At 44.1% G+C, this 16,633-nt stretch overlaps 1 protein-coding gene across 2 annotated transcripts in view; it reads left to right on the top strand.

Annotated features, from left to right (window-relative positions):
* The first annotated feature begins 6,297 nt into the window (after positions 1 to 6,297).
* Positions 6,298 to 16,633, top strand: part of grid1a (glutamate receptor, ionotropic, delta 1a) — a 328,027-nt gene continuing 317,691 nt past the window's right edge. For both annotated transcript variants that reach the window (XM_083775212.1, XM_083775211.1), the window contains exon 1: positions 6,298 to 6,351. The gene's annotated coding sequence lies outside the window, so the exon portion shown is untranslated. The remainder of the gene's footprint in view (positions 6,352 to 16,633) is intronic.

Genomic DNA, 16,633 nt, shown 5'->3' with positions numbered 1-16,633 from the left:
CCCCCTCTGCTGCTTTTTAATGTTTTCCTTTTAGAGGTTCAGTGTTTGTTGCCAGTACACAATAAGAGTCATTTGTCTTACTAACTGCTGTACGTGCCATGCTCAAATTATATTTAACCTCTATTCGATATAAGGCTTTCACAGTGGGCTGAACAATATTTAAGGAATTTCTCACTGAACAAGCTGGAAGGTATAGCATAAGTTCTCTTCATTAAAGTCACAAAACATATTCTTCTCACTTGTTTATGAATTGTACAGGCCGGGATCCCAGTATAGTTAGAATGTTTGATCTGTATTTTCTTTGTTTGCAATGAAATCTTAATTGAATAATAAGTAAGTAGGTCATAGAGACTTATTGTTTATCAGCCAGAGTGCGGGAGTATCCCCGTTTCGCAATGTGCTAGACTGGGAGATGGATTGCTGAGGTGGAGCGCAACACCTGCCATCAGCTCCCACTACTTACCACAGGCATGTACCCAAACCGTGCTACTCATACGCTGAGTTGGTGTTGCCCGGGATATAACCCATGACCTTGTGGTCAAAGGCAAGTGTTCTACCAAGTGAGATACTGTAACTGTAATATAAATTGTATTTAGATATATTAAGAATTTTCTCTATTCAGAATTATTTTGAGGGGCGGAATTAATGTTTGTCTTTAGTTGAAAATGTACGTCATGTGTCGTTTAGTCAAAATGTCTCTTTATTGTTAATGGCGTTTAATGTTTGTGTTGGCACCGTTTGTTTTACATCACCATTACATCACCTAATCAACATGAGTTAGACTTTAATATATTAGCGCCCCTCACTTCACACGGGTGTGATTTTTTTATTAAGGATGTGGAGAACAGTGAAAAAAAAGTATGGAAGTGCGTGTGCTGTGTGCATTTGTGTTGGTTCATAACATATGTATTATTTATTTAGACCATTGCTATGTTATACGTTTGACACATCTACATCTACACTACCTTGGCATCACTGGCACTGCCCCCTCCCATGGTTCAAATCCTACCTAAGTGACAGACACCATGCCAGTTACTGTAATTTGCATAAACAACTGCCAATCAGTCACAGCTCCTGTCACCCATGGTGTCCCTCAGGGCTCCATGCTCTACTTCTCCACTATCGTCTCCGGTTCCACTGATATATTGGCAACACACAGTTCTACCTCTCCTCCAACACACTACCAACACACTCCACCATCACCACCTGCCTGATATTCCATCATGGTTCAAACAAACGTTCCCAACTTCAATTCTTTGGATGTATCCTTGGTCCCTGCACCCTCTCCTTTCTGCCACATGTCATCCAGATCATAGATATTAAAAAAATAGATGCCTCATTGGCCGCTGCAGTTCGTTGGGAGCGATGTGTGAAGGAGGGGCGGAAGAATTTACACTGGGGGAGGAAGTGTAGAAGGCCACTCAAGTGATTACTGGCCAATCACAGCGCATCTTTTCCGGGACTTATCAGACATGAACATGGGCTCATGTGACGCATGCTCATGCTTCTCTGGAAAGTTTTGCCCTCCCTTCAGCACATACGCTCCAGAGCCGGAATGGGCATCTACCTTTATATGTCTATGATCCAGATCACCAAAACAGCCTTTTTCCACCGAAAACATTACCCACCACAACTGACTCAAACTGTCATACAGTGCTGCAGAAACACTCATCCATGCATGCAACAGCCTCCTTTATGGCACCAGCAAAGTCCTGAACAAACTACAGTACAAAATGTACAGTACAAAATGCTTCGCCTACTCACCAGTACCCACTCCAGAGACCACATCACCCCAGCAGTCTTCCAGAATATTATTCACTGGCCTCCAGTCAAACAGAAATTACAGAATACACACAATTCTACCCACCATATACTATAGGGTTAGGGTTACATCCTAGCTCCCCCGACCTCTCCGAACTCTTCCATCATCATGTCTCCCACTACCCTGCCGGGTGATGCCAGCCTCCTGTAAATCCCTAGGACCATGTGCCAAACCTGGGGTGATAGGGCCTTTTCAATTGCCGCCCCCTCTCTAACTCCCAACCTACATCAAACTCATATATATATTATAGATGTACATACTGTATATGCAAAATACAGTACTATATTATAGTACTGCATGTTTCCTAATGCTAGGAATGTTATTTCGATACCATGTTGTTTAGACATACTGTAATATGCTAGGTTTGATGTTTACCTGGTATCCCAGTTACTTTGTAGCACTTAATTTTTTGAGGGCCACTATAGGCCCTCCTATTCAGCTATTAGTGTAGATTTTCATCTTACACAAAACATTAAATCCCCATTGACAATGAATCGAGAATTTACATCATATGTGTCTGAGCAAATCGAGTTACTTCATGATGATGTACGATGATAAGAGCGCCTCTTCACATGCACGGGTGTGATTTAATTGCTTTACACACAATTTATTTGGCCATGCAATTATCCTGTTGTTTGTTTAGTGCAGTTCATGTTGCTTACTCTGACCTTGCAATGCTTGCATTGTGTGAAGTTGCTCTGGTTAAGAGAGTCTGCTAAATACTTAAAGTGCATGCGTGCGTGCGTGCGTGCGTGGGTGCGTGCGTGCGTGCGTGCATGAGCATACGTACCAGTGCTGCTATCGAATTCAGATTAGCACACTTGGAAGCTCCCCGACGTGATTTCACAGTGGTACAGAGCAAATGATCCAGGTGCACACTACTGGCAAATACAAGCACCTCTTTCTCCCCAGGACAACAGCCTCCTGTACATGACTTTAAAGTCATAGTGACTGTGAGTGCACGTGTCTGGGTTTGGTCTGTCCGGGTGGGGTGGATGTAGTCCAATTAAAATTCCTCTGAGGCAATCAGAAGACCAAGCCTCAGTAATTACTGTCCTCCATCCCCTTCTCGCTGCGTAGTAACAGGTGGTGATCTGGCATCATTTGTCCCCTGGTCCTCAGCGATAAATGCACATCGTCTGCCCTGCTCTTCCCATTGAAAGCCCCATGTGCACATGTGGCTGTTGGTCGATAAAGGAGGAGCAGTGTATCTTATCTATGCATTTGCAGGCCCTTGGGGCAACAGCTGGGTGGGGGCCAAAGCCATTACCCATGTCCCCTTTACCTTTGCATCTCAGCTGGGGTAAATCTCATCAACCGAATCTCTGCCATCCCATTCCGCAGAGTCTAGAGACTTCCAAGCTTCACTTCCATTTATCTTTTTGTCCCCGCTCAATCCCACATGTTCTGTTGTTTTCGAAAATGGGATGGTGAAGTCCAAAGCCAGGAGCCACACAAGGATTGTTGCTATAGGCTCTTCTTAAAGGAACTAAGTAACTGTCCATCAGTTATTGAATGTGGGCTTTTAGTTATTGATGCTGGCTGGAGATTGATCTTCTAAGCTGTGTCCCCAGCTCCTGTCTGTCTCGATGAGTTCAGAGAGAATGCTACTGTTCCTGTTGAGGCAGTCTTTGCTGTATATAGTCACTTCTATAAAAAGCATGGTTGATGAAGCCACGGAGTTGTTGAGTGCATGCACACACACACACACACACACACACACACACACACACACACACACACACACACACACACACACACACACACACACACACACACACACACACACACACACACACACACACACACACACACACACACACACACACACACACACTTTTACCTGTTTGTGCATTATGTACTGTACTACATACACACAATCACTTGCAAATATATCAGTCCTGACACCTCACTCATACTACGCAAACATTTGCATATTCTATTCAGTATAGACGCTAACACAGATAAACAGATAATAGACACTAACACAATAATAAGCAGCACACACTGCTACTGTATCTCTATACTTGCAGGTAATTGTCAGGATGTGGGTGTTCTAGCCATGGAGGTAGACATCAGATTCCGTTAGCTTTTGTGCGTGTGTGTGTGTGTGTGTGTGTGGCCATGTGTGCGGCCATGTGTGCAATAGTAAGTGGGAGGCTGTACTTATATGCCTATTATTTGCATGCTAATATCGTAGAGCATCTGCTAATGATGTGTAAAGATAAGAAAACCCCTGAGGAAACTAATGTCATACTCGATAGGCGAAAAAATACAACACAATTAATGTGGAAAGTATACACATGTTTTGCTTGTGCAAATGTCTGTGTTGTTGTTGAACAGCTATTCCAAACGAGTTATTGATCAGTGTGCCTTTTGTTCGTTTACCCCATGCCCCATTCACTATGACTCGCAATATACTTGACGTTACTGCTGACCATTTTCCAAAGCATACGACCTCTTTTCAATTAAACCTTTCCGCTGATGAACCCACATTGATCCGCTTCTCCATCTGTAGGAAGGAAGCCGAGGACATTTTGAATTACATAAAAGACCTGTGCCCGTCGGCCACCGGCCTACTTGGGAACCAAGCAAGTTGGGAACCTTGTATGCAATACCCGTTGTCTTAGCACCCATTTTAACCGACTGTCTGTGTCCCTTTTGTGCCCATATGGAGAGCTCTGTATCTGTCTCTGCCTGTGTCTGAAGAGTGCAAACTGACTGTGAAAAGTGGACTGGTTAAGTAATCAAACGGCAGGTCACAGGTGTGTGGCAGAGGCTGGAAATTGGACAGCTGTCAATTGGCTACTTTAGGCCCTGTCCAGTGCCCAGAGCCAGCTGGGCAGAGGCTTTTGTGCTGGTCGGACTCAACACCGGGGCACTGCACTCCCTGTGGTGGTGTGGAACGCGTGTCAAATTTGAAATTGGTGGGGTGAACGACTCTCGAGTTATGTGGATTACAGACGTACACACACACACACACACACACACACACACACACACACACACACACACACACACACACACACACACACACACACACACACACACACACACACACACACACAGACAAGTTAATCAGTCGTATATCTCGTATATCTCTATGCCTATACTATAGGCATATAGTGCGATAATTACTGACTCCAGAATGACTATGAACTGAATATTGAACTGAATGTAACGGATAATGTTATAAGCATACAGAATCCAATCACATAACAGAGGGAAGAGATGAGGTGTAAAGAGTTATGGTGTGACCATGGCCTTCTTGGGGACGGGGATGATGGTCGAGGCCTTGAAGCACACTGGGACATGGCACAGCTCCAACGAGGCATTAAAGAGGCGAGCTGGTCAGTGCAGTGCTTCAGGACGGAGGGGGAGACAGAATCCGGGCCGGCCGCCTTCCGGGGGTTCTGGCTCCTCAGCAGAGAGGGGGATAGTGGTTGTGGCAGGGGGGTGGGTGGAGGAAGAGGGCGGGGGAACCTCTCTTTCTCAAATCTGCAGTAGAACTCATTGAGCTCATTTGCAAGGGGGAGGTTGTCAGACACCTTTGGGGACTTGGGCTTGTAGTAAATGGAAGCCATCGTTCTCACGATAATTAAAAAATCTGCCTAATGATGATGTCCACTGGTGGACGGGTTTCTAAACTGCCCACAACCCTCCTATGAGACACACAATTTGTGCCATTTTATCATGATTATTATTAGTGAGGACTGAGGACCTATTATATGAAGATAAGTTGAAAAGTGGTGAAGTGGTCCTTTATTTTCTGCCCTACCTGTCAGGTCAGCTCCGGTACCTTTAGGGGGCGCTCCGCCACAACAAATGCACATTGGGGGTGCAACTAGGCTTCTTCCTCGTCATAGCTACTTCTATTTCCAGTACAATTCCAAAATAAAACATGGCTTGAATGATGGACCCTCTTGTAAACAAGTATAGTGCTTTATTGGGTCGTCCACTCACAGTTAACAGTTTTTTGTATTGAGTTGTGCTTGAAATGTACTGTAATTCTGCAAACTGTTAATAAATACTTCAATCAACAATCAAATACTCTTATTTTGAAATGTGCGACCGCTTTGAGAGGAAATAGGTGGCTACTGGCTATGGAACCCCGGCGTTGACAAGCCTCACTGTTGACAGTGCGTAACTACAAACAATTGTCTCGACTTTTGCAGCTGTTGTCGTTCATTGCATAATGGAATATGGAACATATACTTTTATGAAGCAATAGTTTAACTGCTACTGTTAGTTTAGCATGCGTTTTGTTTTGTTTTCTGAACAGAACTGAGTCTGACTTTTATTGCCATCGTGAAATCTCGTAAAGACACTCGGCTTTACAGCATGGCTCAGAATAGCCAGTACGAGCGTCATGTGAACCATGGCTATAGTCTCAGAATTGCATACCAGATTTTTTTTGGTAAAATAAAAAATAAAAAAGACTATTACAGAATTAGTAGCGTTATCGAGTTGTCGTCGGAGGAGGCGGAGGAGGAACTTGGAAGACAACAACAACGCGCATGCAGCTGCAGGTATTTAACATTGCGTGCTGTTCTGAATGGGCCGCCATAACTTGTTATAGGCCCCTACTGTATTTTATACAGTGTCTAATGTTATACAGTACTGTAGTATTCTCAGTTGCGCCGCTGTGCCAACTGAACTGCAAATGCCTACTGTGTAGTGTGTACTTTTCTTATACGGCCCGGCGGGTCCCTGCTGTTGCAAATGTTATTGATTGATTGATTGGACATTTTATTCAGTTTGTAGAATGGGAAAGTAGCCTACACAGGTGAATACAAAATCTGACTGCTACGACTACGAGTATAAAACCAGAAAAAGCTCAAGACTTATATCAGGGTCCTCCATTTTCAATTAATCAGAACATTTAAGTCATTAGAAAAACGTACATGCCTACACTGTTCTGACGGGCACTGACACTGGCCATTGGTTGTGTTAAAACACATTTTTAACACACACATTTTGCGTAGCTTGCATGCTTACCAGCCAAACATACGTTTGTGGTGTCACTGAAGATGACACAGGGACTGAGCTGGATGGCTACACTTCACAGCAAAGAAAATGTAATGTAATAATACAGAATACAACATGCCATAATAGTATGGGTGCAGGTAGCCCCTTTCGGGACCCTACGTAAAACTTTTTTGATATTTTGTTTAGTTTTACGTTGGGTCCCTGCTCGCTAGTGTATTTTCGTATGGAAATTCCTAAATGCGGATGTGGAGATTCTCTCTAAAATAGGACCCGCGGCATGTGACGCCATTATTTTCCTTGAGTTATTCTGAATTCGGTAACTTTAAGTAGCTATACATCCCGGTGCGAATATCTCCTGTGGCGCGGAAGCCGTTAAGTATTTTTAATCTTTGTTTGACCGATTTGGTCGCTTTATTTCTTCTTGTTTGTTTACCGTTTATTGTACCGCCTCCCGGTGTGCGGTTGGCTTGTGAGGCTACGTCCCTGCCTCTGATCTGCTGTGTCATAGCTATAGCGCCACTAGCTAGCCAGATAGGCGGTACAATGAGGTGTCAATAAACAAGAAGAATCCAAGCTTCCAAATCGGGCAAACATATATTAAAAATACTTAACGGCTTCCGCGCCACAGGAGATATTCGCACCGGGATGTATAGCTACTTAAAGTTACCGAATTCAGAATAACTCAAGGAAAATAATGGCGTCACATGCCGCGGGGAGGCGTTTTAACATGTAAACATGAGCCAGTAAATGTTTTAATCAGGTGGCATGGACGACATGGAACAGGACCCAATGCACTGGGTCGAACAAATGTCAGAAACTTCAGTAGCATTTGGGTTCTGCTTGGAGGGCTAGGGTGCAGGGAGGGACAGACAGAAGAATACACAAAGAATGCTGCATTCTTTTAGGTACAATGTCTTGCACAATGCACATAGAAGTACATTTGACTTGGTGAGGTTGGTGTACTGTATTGTAATAATACCTGTCACCACTGTTCAATCTTTTCAAACATGGCAGATCTACAAGATCACAACACGATGTGACTGGTTGTTTAGGTAGATAATCCATTTTCAAACACTATGCAATATGACAATTATCATAATAATTTACAGTGTGCGTGTACAGATAAAATAAATACATTGATCTAATGGCCAAGTGTACTGTACACATATCATTTTACATCCTAGACCTAGATCATCCATACACTTTAAATGTGTATCTATCTAGTAACAACGTTGTGTTTTTAAAAACACAGAAAGCATGCAGACTCCATTACATGCAGGTAAACAACAGTATGCAGCTAACATAATAACAAACACCAATGAATTGATAATAGTCTCATATCAAGCTCTGATATATATATGCATAAACAAATGAGAATATAGGCTAAGCTAAGCCAACAGCTGCCTTACCAGATCAACACCCATACCCATACATGCCGCTGCGAATATCTCCTGTGGCGCGGAAGCCATTAAGTATTTTTAATCTTTGTTTGACCGATTTGGTCGCTTTGATTCTTCTCTTCCTTCCTTGTTTATTGACACCTCATTGTACCGCCTATCTGGCTAGCTAGTGGCGCTATAGCTATGACAGAGCAGATCAGAGGCAGGGACGTAGCCGCACAAGCCAACCGCACACCGGGAGGCGGTACAATAAACGGTAAACAAACAAGAAGAAATAAAGCGACCAAATCGGTCAAACAAAGATTAAAAATACTTAACGGCTTCCGCGCCACAGGAGATATTCACAGCGGTTTGTATAGGTACTTATAGTTCACGATTTCAGAAGCCCTCAAAGGAAAACAGGCCGTCAAACGCTGCAGATACGATGTTAGAGAGCATATTTATGTCCGCGTTCCAAAATTCCCATACGAAAATATAGTTATGAACAGGGACCCTACAATAAAGCGACATCAACATTTCAGAAAAGCTTTATGGAGGGTTCCGAGAGGGGCTAGTCTACGGTCAACGTGGGTCTCACCGTCTAACAGATCCCACGTTGATACTAATGGTTTTTATTTGTACATGAAATACAGCCTGCCCTAAAAGCCTTAAAAGACCCCGCTGACAAACACAGAACAAGAACGTTTACTTAGCAAATAAGTTGTATTATTTCTTTACCTCTCTCACTCCAGCCTCGGTCCCAGGCTTACTTATCTGCGAAAAGAAAGCTCTCAGCCTCTCACTCTGGGCAGCAGACTGAACCCCACTCAGCCGGAACTACTCCTTGTCCAATGAGCTTCCATCTAGGCTTCCATACGTAATCGGCTTCTCAGCGATCTGTTGCTTTGGTTTGAATGGGTGATAAATGTAGACCCCGCCCATGAACCCGCCCCATTCTTGTTGATTGACAGACGGCGATGTCGACCATGATTCGGTAAATGGAAGCCATTATGAAAAGTCAGCATGAAATAAAAAACACAATGATATATATAACACAGTTAAATAAAAAACTCTATGAAATAAGTAAAGACACAATGATATAAATAAAAAGCACAGTTAAATTAAAAACACAACAAAAATAAATAAATGTATTTATTATTAAATTGCATTTTGTATTTATTTCATCGCGTTTTTTACATATTTCATTGCAATATTAATTTTTTAATTTTTAGGCTTATGGACTTGATTAAATAGCTAAAAGTGGCATCATGTAATATAAGTGGACATTAAAAGTCACAATGAAATAAATAAGAAACACAAAGAAATAAATAGAAACCCCAATGATATAAAAAACATTACACAATAAATAAATACATTTATTTATAAAATTGTATTTCTTATTTATTTAATTGTATTTTGTATTAATATAATTAAGTTTTTTATGTATTAATAAATACAAATTAAAAATAAAAACAATTCATTTTTAGACCTATGGACTTCCATACTGTAGAGCCTACAATGTAACGTCATTTGAGGTTCGGGGGGGGGGGGGGTACTGTCCTAAAGTCGGCTCTTCGGTGCTACTGAAAATTTCTGACGAGCCGAAATCATTTCGGCACTACAGCGCCGAAACAGCGGTATAATAGGAGTATGAATCGTCCCTAAATCTCCTAACCTCATAACGGGCCACATAAGTCAGTTTCATGCTGTTTTCGCGTTGGCGGCAGTAATTTCACTTCCGTGTTTCCTGATGGCAGCCATGTATAGGCTCTAGAGCCTGCTGGCTCGATTGCAGTCTTCATAGGTAGCTTTTCTGGTGATTATCGGTTGATAACATTTGAAGCGGGTGCTCAGTTTTTGTCGGGTATAAGGACGGGGGTTCCAAGTAATACCACTGGTCTATACGTCTCCACGAGTGAGAATCTGATCGAGTTGTGTCATCGCTGGGCACAGGGCCGTGATGGCGGGCTGTTTTTTCAAAGCTGTGCAGTGATCTGCCGCATATGATTCCAACACATCTATCCCTATTCACTGGAGCCATATTTTATAACCACTACTGGCTGCCAAGAGCTGAGAAGCTACCAATGGCTCATCCCTTTCCCTCTCTCTGTGTTGATTCCACTGCTGGAACCCCTAATCGTCGGGATGGCTGGATTTACTAGGATTAACCTATTGCCAGCCAATCACGCTGGCACGTACACTTTTGCACACGCGTAAATGCATGTACACACACACACACACACACACACACACACACACACACACACACACACACACACACACACACACACACACACACACACACAGTCACACACACACAATCACACATAAGTGGGCATGCATGTGCCCAGGCATGCACACGCCCAGAGTCCACAGGTTTAGACTTTAAGGGGCGATTCACACGGCTGCGCACTCGGGACCACTTGGCAGATGTTGTGGTAGTGTGAATGATGCGTACCGTTCCCGGGAGCGGATCGCCCAACCGTCCCCGGGACCGCATGGGGGGCGGGTCTCTGGACCGTTGAAGTGTATTCAGATACGGATCGTTCCAATGTGAATGCATGCATACCTAAAGAAGGAACGTGACATAATCTCTTCTAGTCGACGAGCCAAGCGTCAACAACAAAAACACACAGACGCTGCACGACGCGTAACACCAGCGCATTTCTCAACGCCGCCCGTCTCCTGTTGAATCTGCGTATATGCGCTGATCTTATTCTGCGGACTACACGTGGCTCAGAACTGACCGACACAGTGAATAGCAGGGAGGCTGACAGTGAAGTAGTATAACGGCAAAGAGGCAATGCAATGTGTGTCTGGATTTATTGGAGACAATGTCGCAGAGTTGATGGTCAGTGTCCGGGCGCGCCAGCCATCAAGCACACCGCCATCTGGAGGATTAAAGTGTGTTATGCAAGTGTACCCGGGTGCGCTGTTGAATCTCGGGCAATGTGAATCATGGCCATCGGGGACCAGGCAACCGTATTCGGAAACGGTTCCAATGAAACGGATTCAGTCCGTCTCATTGTGAATCGCCTATTAGTTTGCATGCACACACACAGTCTTGCTCACACATAGTCGCATGCGCAGTTGCGCGCACACACGTGCATGCTCACACACACACGCACGCACGCGCGCGCACACACACTTGCCCAGGAGATAAATTATTGCCAACCATAGCTGTTTACTCTCTGTTCTCTCTCTTAATGTGCCTCAACCACTGTAAAATATTGCTACTAAGTGCATAAAGTGTGACAGGTGCGAACAGCTTCCAAAACACCTTTTAAAAACTAATTAGGGAGTAATATATTGCAGCATCAGACAGCCAGCTCAAATCAAAGATAAGCCTAAAATAACTTATCATCGTAATTGAGCATATTTTATGAGGCAGTGGTTTTCAACCCTTTTCATATCAAGGTCCATTGTTTAGTCGACATTTGAGCCACAGACCACCATTTGATGAGATTACCCCTCTCAGACATGCACAAAACGAAATAATATGTTGTTATTGTTGTATGAGATTCACATTTCCATGCTGTATTGATGTTGGTATACCATTAGGAGAGGTAAAAGGCAAACGTTGATCAAAATAACAATAGAAATGTACATTCTGGGCCGGTAGCCCAGGTCTGGCAGTGTACCGCAGGTTCGACTCCATCTCTCGTCAGCCTACTTTCTGTTCCTCTGTACAGGGGCGTGCCCACATAAAAACAACATTTTAACAAATACTGTACACTTTTTTGAAAAAATTATACTTCCTTATATAACAATAAGACCTGATGATCATGTTTTAGGGTGGAAAGAAATCACGGCACTCGTACGGGTCCATTTGGTTTCATTTGACTCTCAAGAGTTAATTTAATAAGGGTCCATTTGGTCACCAACTCCATCTGGTTGAAAACCACCGATCTAACGTTACACATTAAACACTTAAACCCTCTATTCTCAGTCAAACGGATCTGAGCTATACAACTGTATATACTTGAGCCACTTCTTTCCATCTTCACCAAATCTCTTCTCTCTCTCCTCTTTCTGTCTCCCAATTACTTTCTCCTCAACTCTATAAATCTGCTGTCCACTCCTCGCTCTTAATCTCTTCCTCTCTCTGTCTAACCCCCCACCAATCCTCTCTCTATCATTCCCTCATTCCAGGCTTTCCCGAGCTATACTCTGCCACTTGGCACACAGTCAAGCCGTGTGTGTGTGTGTGTGTGTGTGTGTGTGTGTGTGTGTGTGTGTGTGTGTGTGTGTGTGTGTGTGTGTGTGTGTGTGTGTGTGTGTGTGTGTGTGTGTGTGTGTGTGTGTGTGTGTGTGTGTGTGTGTGTGTGTGTGTGTGTGTGTGTGTGTGTGTGTGTGTGTGTGTGTGTGTGTGTGTGTGTGTGTGTGTGCAATGTACATGGGTGGGCCAAGATCATTCAGCGTGTTTCTAATGTGGCGCTTTAGCATTCAAACAATGCTTTGTAGTGGTTAATGTCCATGGGGAATGCATCGCATCTGATGCACTCTTGCATAAGCATAGTAGATCTCACAGTCAGCAAGCGCTTTACATACAGTAGGCGCACTCTCATACCAAAGTGCTATTAATAAGCATGCGATGTGCAACGCAGAGAAGAAATGCACAAGTACCGTTTGTCACGCTTTTATCACGCGTTATTACATAATACACAGTGAAATCACCAGTGTTCATTTAACCCTGAAAAGTGTACAAATGCACCCAAAATGAATAGACCGAGAAACTGTATTTCCTCGTGAATATCTCCATCGTGTTATGTCGATAACCAACTTGTTCGGGTGGGTGGTGATGAGCCCTTTTGAAAGCCAAACTCATCTATAAGCCGATATACCACCTTGGGTTTTATTTCTGAAGTCCTGGCAACCGGTGTCTCTATTCGCCAGAGATGACATTTATTTCCATTCTGACCTTTTCCCCAAAAGATGGCCGAAGAACCAGATCATTACACCTTAAATCTCTGGGCTCCGCTCCTCGATGCTGATAAATCACCTGCCTCGGAAGGAACCGCCTCCCGTGTTTGTCGTGTGCGGGGACCATCTGAGCCGATGAGCAGGATGCGTCACATATCCTCCTAGCTGTTGATTTAACTCTGAAAGAGTTCAAAATAATGTAACTAAATGGGTCCATTTGGTAGGAGTTACAAATCTAAATTATAAACTAACACGGAGGGTTTGATGTATTCTTCAGGCCCTTAACTATATTAAAATATGTGGGCATTGTAACCCATAGGAATGAATGGGGGAACTTTAAGATCCTTTCCATTGAGGTCCTTTCTACTCAGAGCGCCCTGGCTGACCAAAGCCTCCTCTTTTTCAGTGAATTCAACGATTTAATGGCAAGATCTGGAGCACTGGTCGTTGACATCTTTGTACTCAGGGGTCGTATCAGCCACGTATGGGCTTTCCCACCAGGTTAAACTTTCAAGGTGCCAATTACGGCTCTAGCTAGATGCGGTCCTGTCCATTCTTGAATCTTTATAGATTTCCTGTTGCTGTGTTGGCCCTTAATTGATCACATCCAGCTGAGATGCTTAGAGATAGCAGCGGGCGTCTAGACACGTGTAGGGAAAACGATGTACACACACACATCAACACACACATACATACACACACACACACACACACACACACACACACACACACACACACACACACACACACACACACACACACACACACACACACACAACACACAACACACACACAATTTAACAATTTATTTATTTATTCATATGGTGTTAAAGCGCCCCCCGCAGTTGCTCGGTTGGCCTGGAGGTCCACCGCAGGAAGGCCCGGTCTGCAGCCTCTTCTCCATCAGCTGTCCACGGAAGGGGCCGTCGGGTGGCGTCGGCCGCCGGTAGTCTACATCGGTGATGATCGTGATCAAGCACACATATTAGGCGGGAGTTGCGAATGCTCTTAAATCTGCCCCTACTACTACTACTACATTAGCGCTGGTATAGTTGCATCGGGTGCGTCAGTGTGTGTAGTTGTTAGACATTTCAGAAAACAACACGGGAGTGTGACGTCAACTGGCTTCTCACCTCCTGCGCCGCCACACGCACGCACGCACACACACACACACACACACACACACACACACACACACACACACACACACACACACACACACTGTTTTATTACTTATTTGGGTCTCTGCAAAGAGATTGACAGTCAAACTAATCAGGGGCCTGCAGGTGTGTGTGCCCCTCCACACTCCATCTAGCAACCCACTAGGCCATGCCGCCAAGCCAGAAAGGCTAGTCCTATAACCTTGTCTTACCCTACAGGTAATTTTGCATCTAGCCACCAAATGGCTTGTATGTTTACACAAGATATGGCTTTGTGTCTAACATATGTGCAGCGCTCGATTGGTTTCAGGCTTGTATGTGCTGCATGGGTGCAGATAATGCTAACTGCACATTAGTGTGTGTGTGTGTGTGTGTGTGTGTGTGTGTGTGTGTGTGTGTGTGTGTGTGTGTGTGTGTGTGTGTGTGTGTGTGTGTGTGTGTGTGTGTGTGTGTGTGTGTGTGTGTGTGTGTGTGTGTGTGTGTGTGTGTGTGTGTGTGTGTGTGTGTGTGTGTGTGTGTGTGTCAGATTATTCACAGGGTGAATGACCGGGCATCCAGTACATTCTGAGCCCTGTGTGTCGTGATCATGAATCCCATCCATTGAGCTCTCTCGGTTTCATATTTACAGGAAAACCGCTGAGAGACACCTCTGTCAACAGCGACTCCTGGAACTGCAACTTGATAAATATTCGTAATTTCCTCATGAGAGCTCAATTTGGCATTAGTGGCATTTAGTAAAGGTTGAGTATTTATCACAGCTTGATCGCCTGCACGTGTTTGCGCACACACATTTGTGTGTGCTATCCCCACATGCATGGCGCCATTCTGAACGTAATACGTTGGTTCAGGCGGCTATTCGGTTCACCTGCATGCACATCCTGTGTGGAGGAGGCTCTGCATACAAAATGGCCCCTGTCTTAGCCTACACACTTAGCCTCGCCTCCCCTGTTTGAAGTCAGTTGGCTCTCTAGTTATCCCCGTTTAGCCCAACATGGCTTCTCCCCGCATCAGGCTGCATCACATGAAAAGGCTCCATTGTAGCAGTCATCGGCGTCGCTAGACCCAGCTGGCCTCACTCAGACAGAGAGGGGGAAGAGTGACGGAGGAAGGGAGTGAAAACGGATAGATTCAGAGAGATATGAGAGACAGAGACAGAATGATGTTTTATCACCTGCCTCCACTACTTTGTCCAGCGTGGCTCAGTAAGGAGGGGCTGATTGAACCGGCAGTCCGACACGATGACTCATCCACCACTAAAAGGGCTCTATATCTGTGCATCAGTTTTTTAAAGCAGTTGGACCCCCAGGCGCCCTTGAGGGGGTTCCAGGGGGTCCCCATATTTAGAAAATATATAGCATCAAAATCTGTTGAACCACAACTTATTTACATACATCAGCTATTTGAAATCCCATACAAGCTCACGACGCGTCACATTGCGATACGTTGTGAGCTTGTAGATCTGCTATTTAAAAAAAACATGTTAACACAAATCTTGCAGGGCACAGAAATATTTTCAGAAGGGGGTCAGCGGCCATATGCATACGTAACGTCGCTGTCGGGAGGAAACCACCTACACTTAACCCATTCTGACCTGAGATCAGATTCATACGAGGTTTCCGCCGGACACACACTGGTCTGATGAACCCATTCTGACCTGAGATCAGATTCTAAAAATGTCAGTCGCTCTTCGATTTTTCAAAAATAGCAGACCTACAAGCTCGTATCGCGCCACTCGGTGGCGCGATATGAGCTTGTAGATCTGCTATTTTTAAATAGCTAAAGCATAACATGATGCTGACACCAAAATGGGTGCCCGTTCAGAATGGGTTAACTCCATCTTTTAGGTTTTTTCATAAATCAATGCTATGCTATGGTAGGGTAGTATAACAAAAAAAACTCAACAAAAATAACTCCACCACCTCTCCCCCTCTCATGCAAGTAATTGATAATATATAAAGTCACAGTACAAACTTTGATGTGGAAGTATTGCATTGTTTTATAAATAAATAAAAGGTTTTCTTCATTTCCTGAAAAAAAAAAAAAAATATTTTTTTTTCATTTCCTGAAAAAAAAAAAGAGAACATTTTGGAGTTAGGTGGTTTCTCCACGACAGCAAAGATATCAAAGAGTTATATCAAGGTCTGGTGAAGGCGGAGAGAGGTAGAAGGCATAAATAATGAATGATCGCCATTCCCTGAGGAGACTCCTGGACAGACAAAGAGTGAAGAGTGTTCCCAGAGACTCCTTTCATTGCACCGCGTGTGACTGTGGCAGGGTGTGGGGAAGGCGCTGCCACGGGCCTCAAGTTCTGATAGAATCTTAATTGAGGGATGAATCGGTCAAAATAGTTCAAGTAACCA

This window comes from Protomyctophum parallelum (genome assembly GCF_964188405.1).
Source record: "Protomyctophum parallelum genome assembly, chromosome: 10".
In the NCBI taxonomy this organism is placed as follows: domain Eukaryota; kingdom Metazoa; phylum Chordata; class Actinopteri; order Myctophiformes; family Myctophidae; genus Protomyctophum; species Protomyctophum parallelum.
Note: the sequence above shows the minus strand (reverse complement) of the source record. Positions and strands in the feature narration are given on the sequence as shown.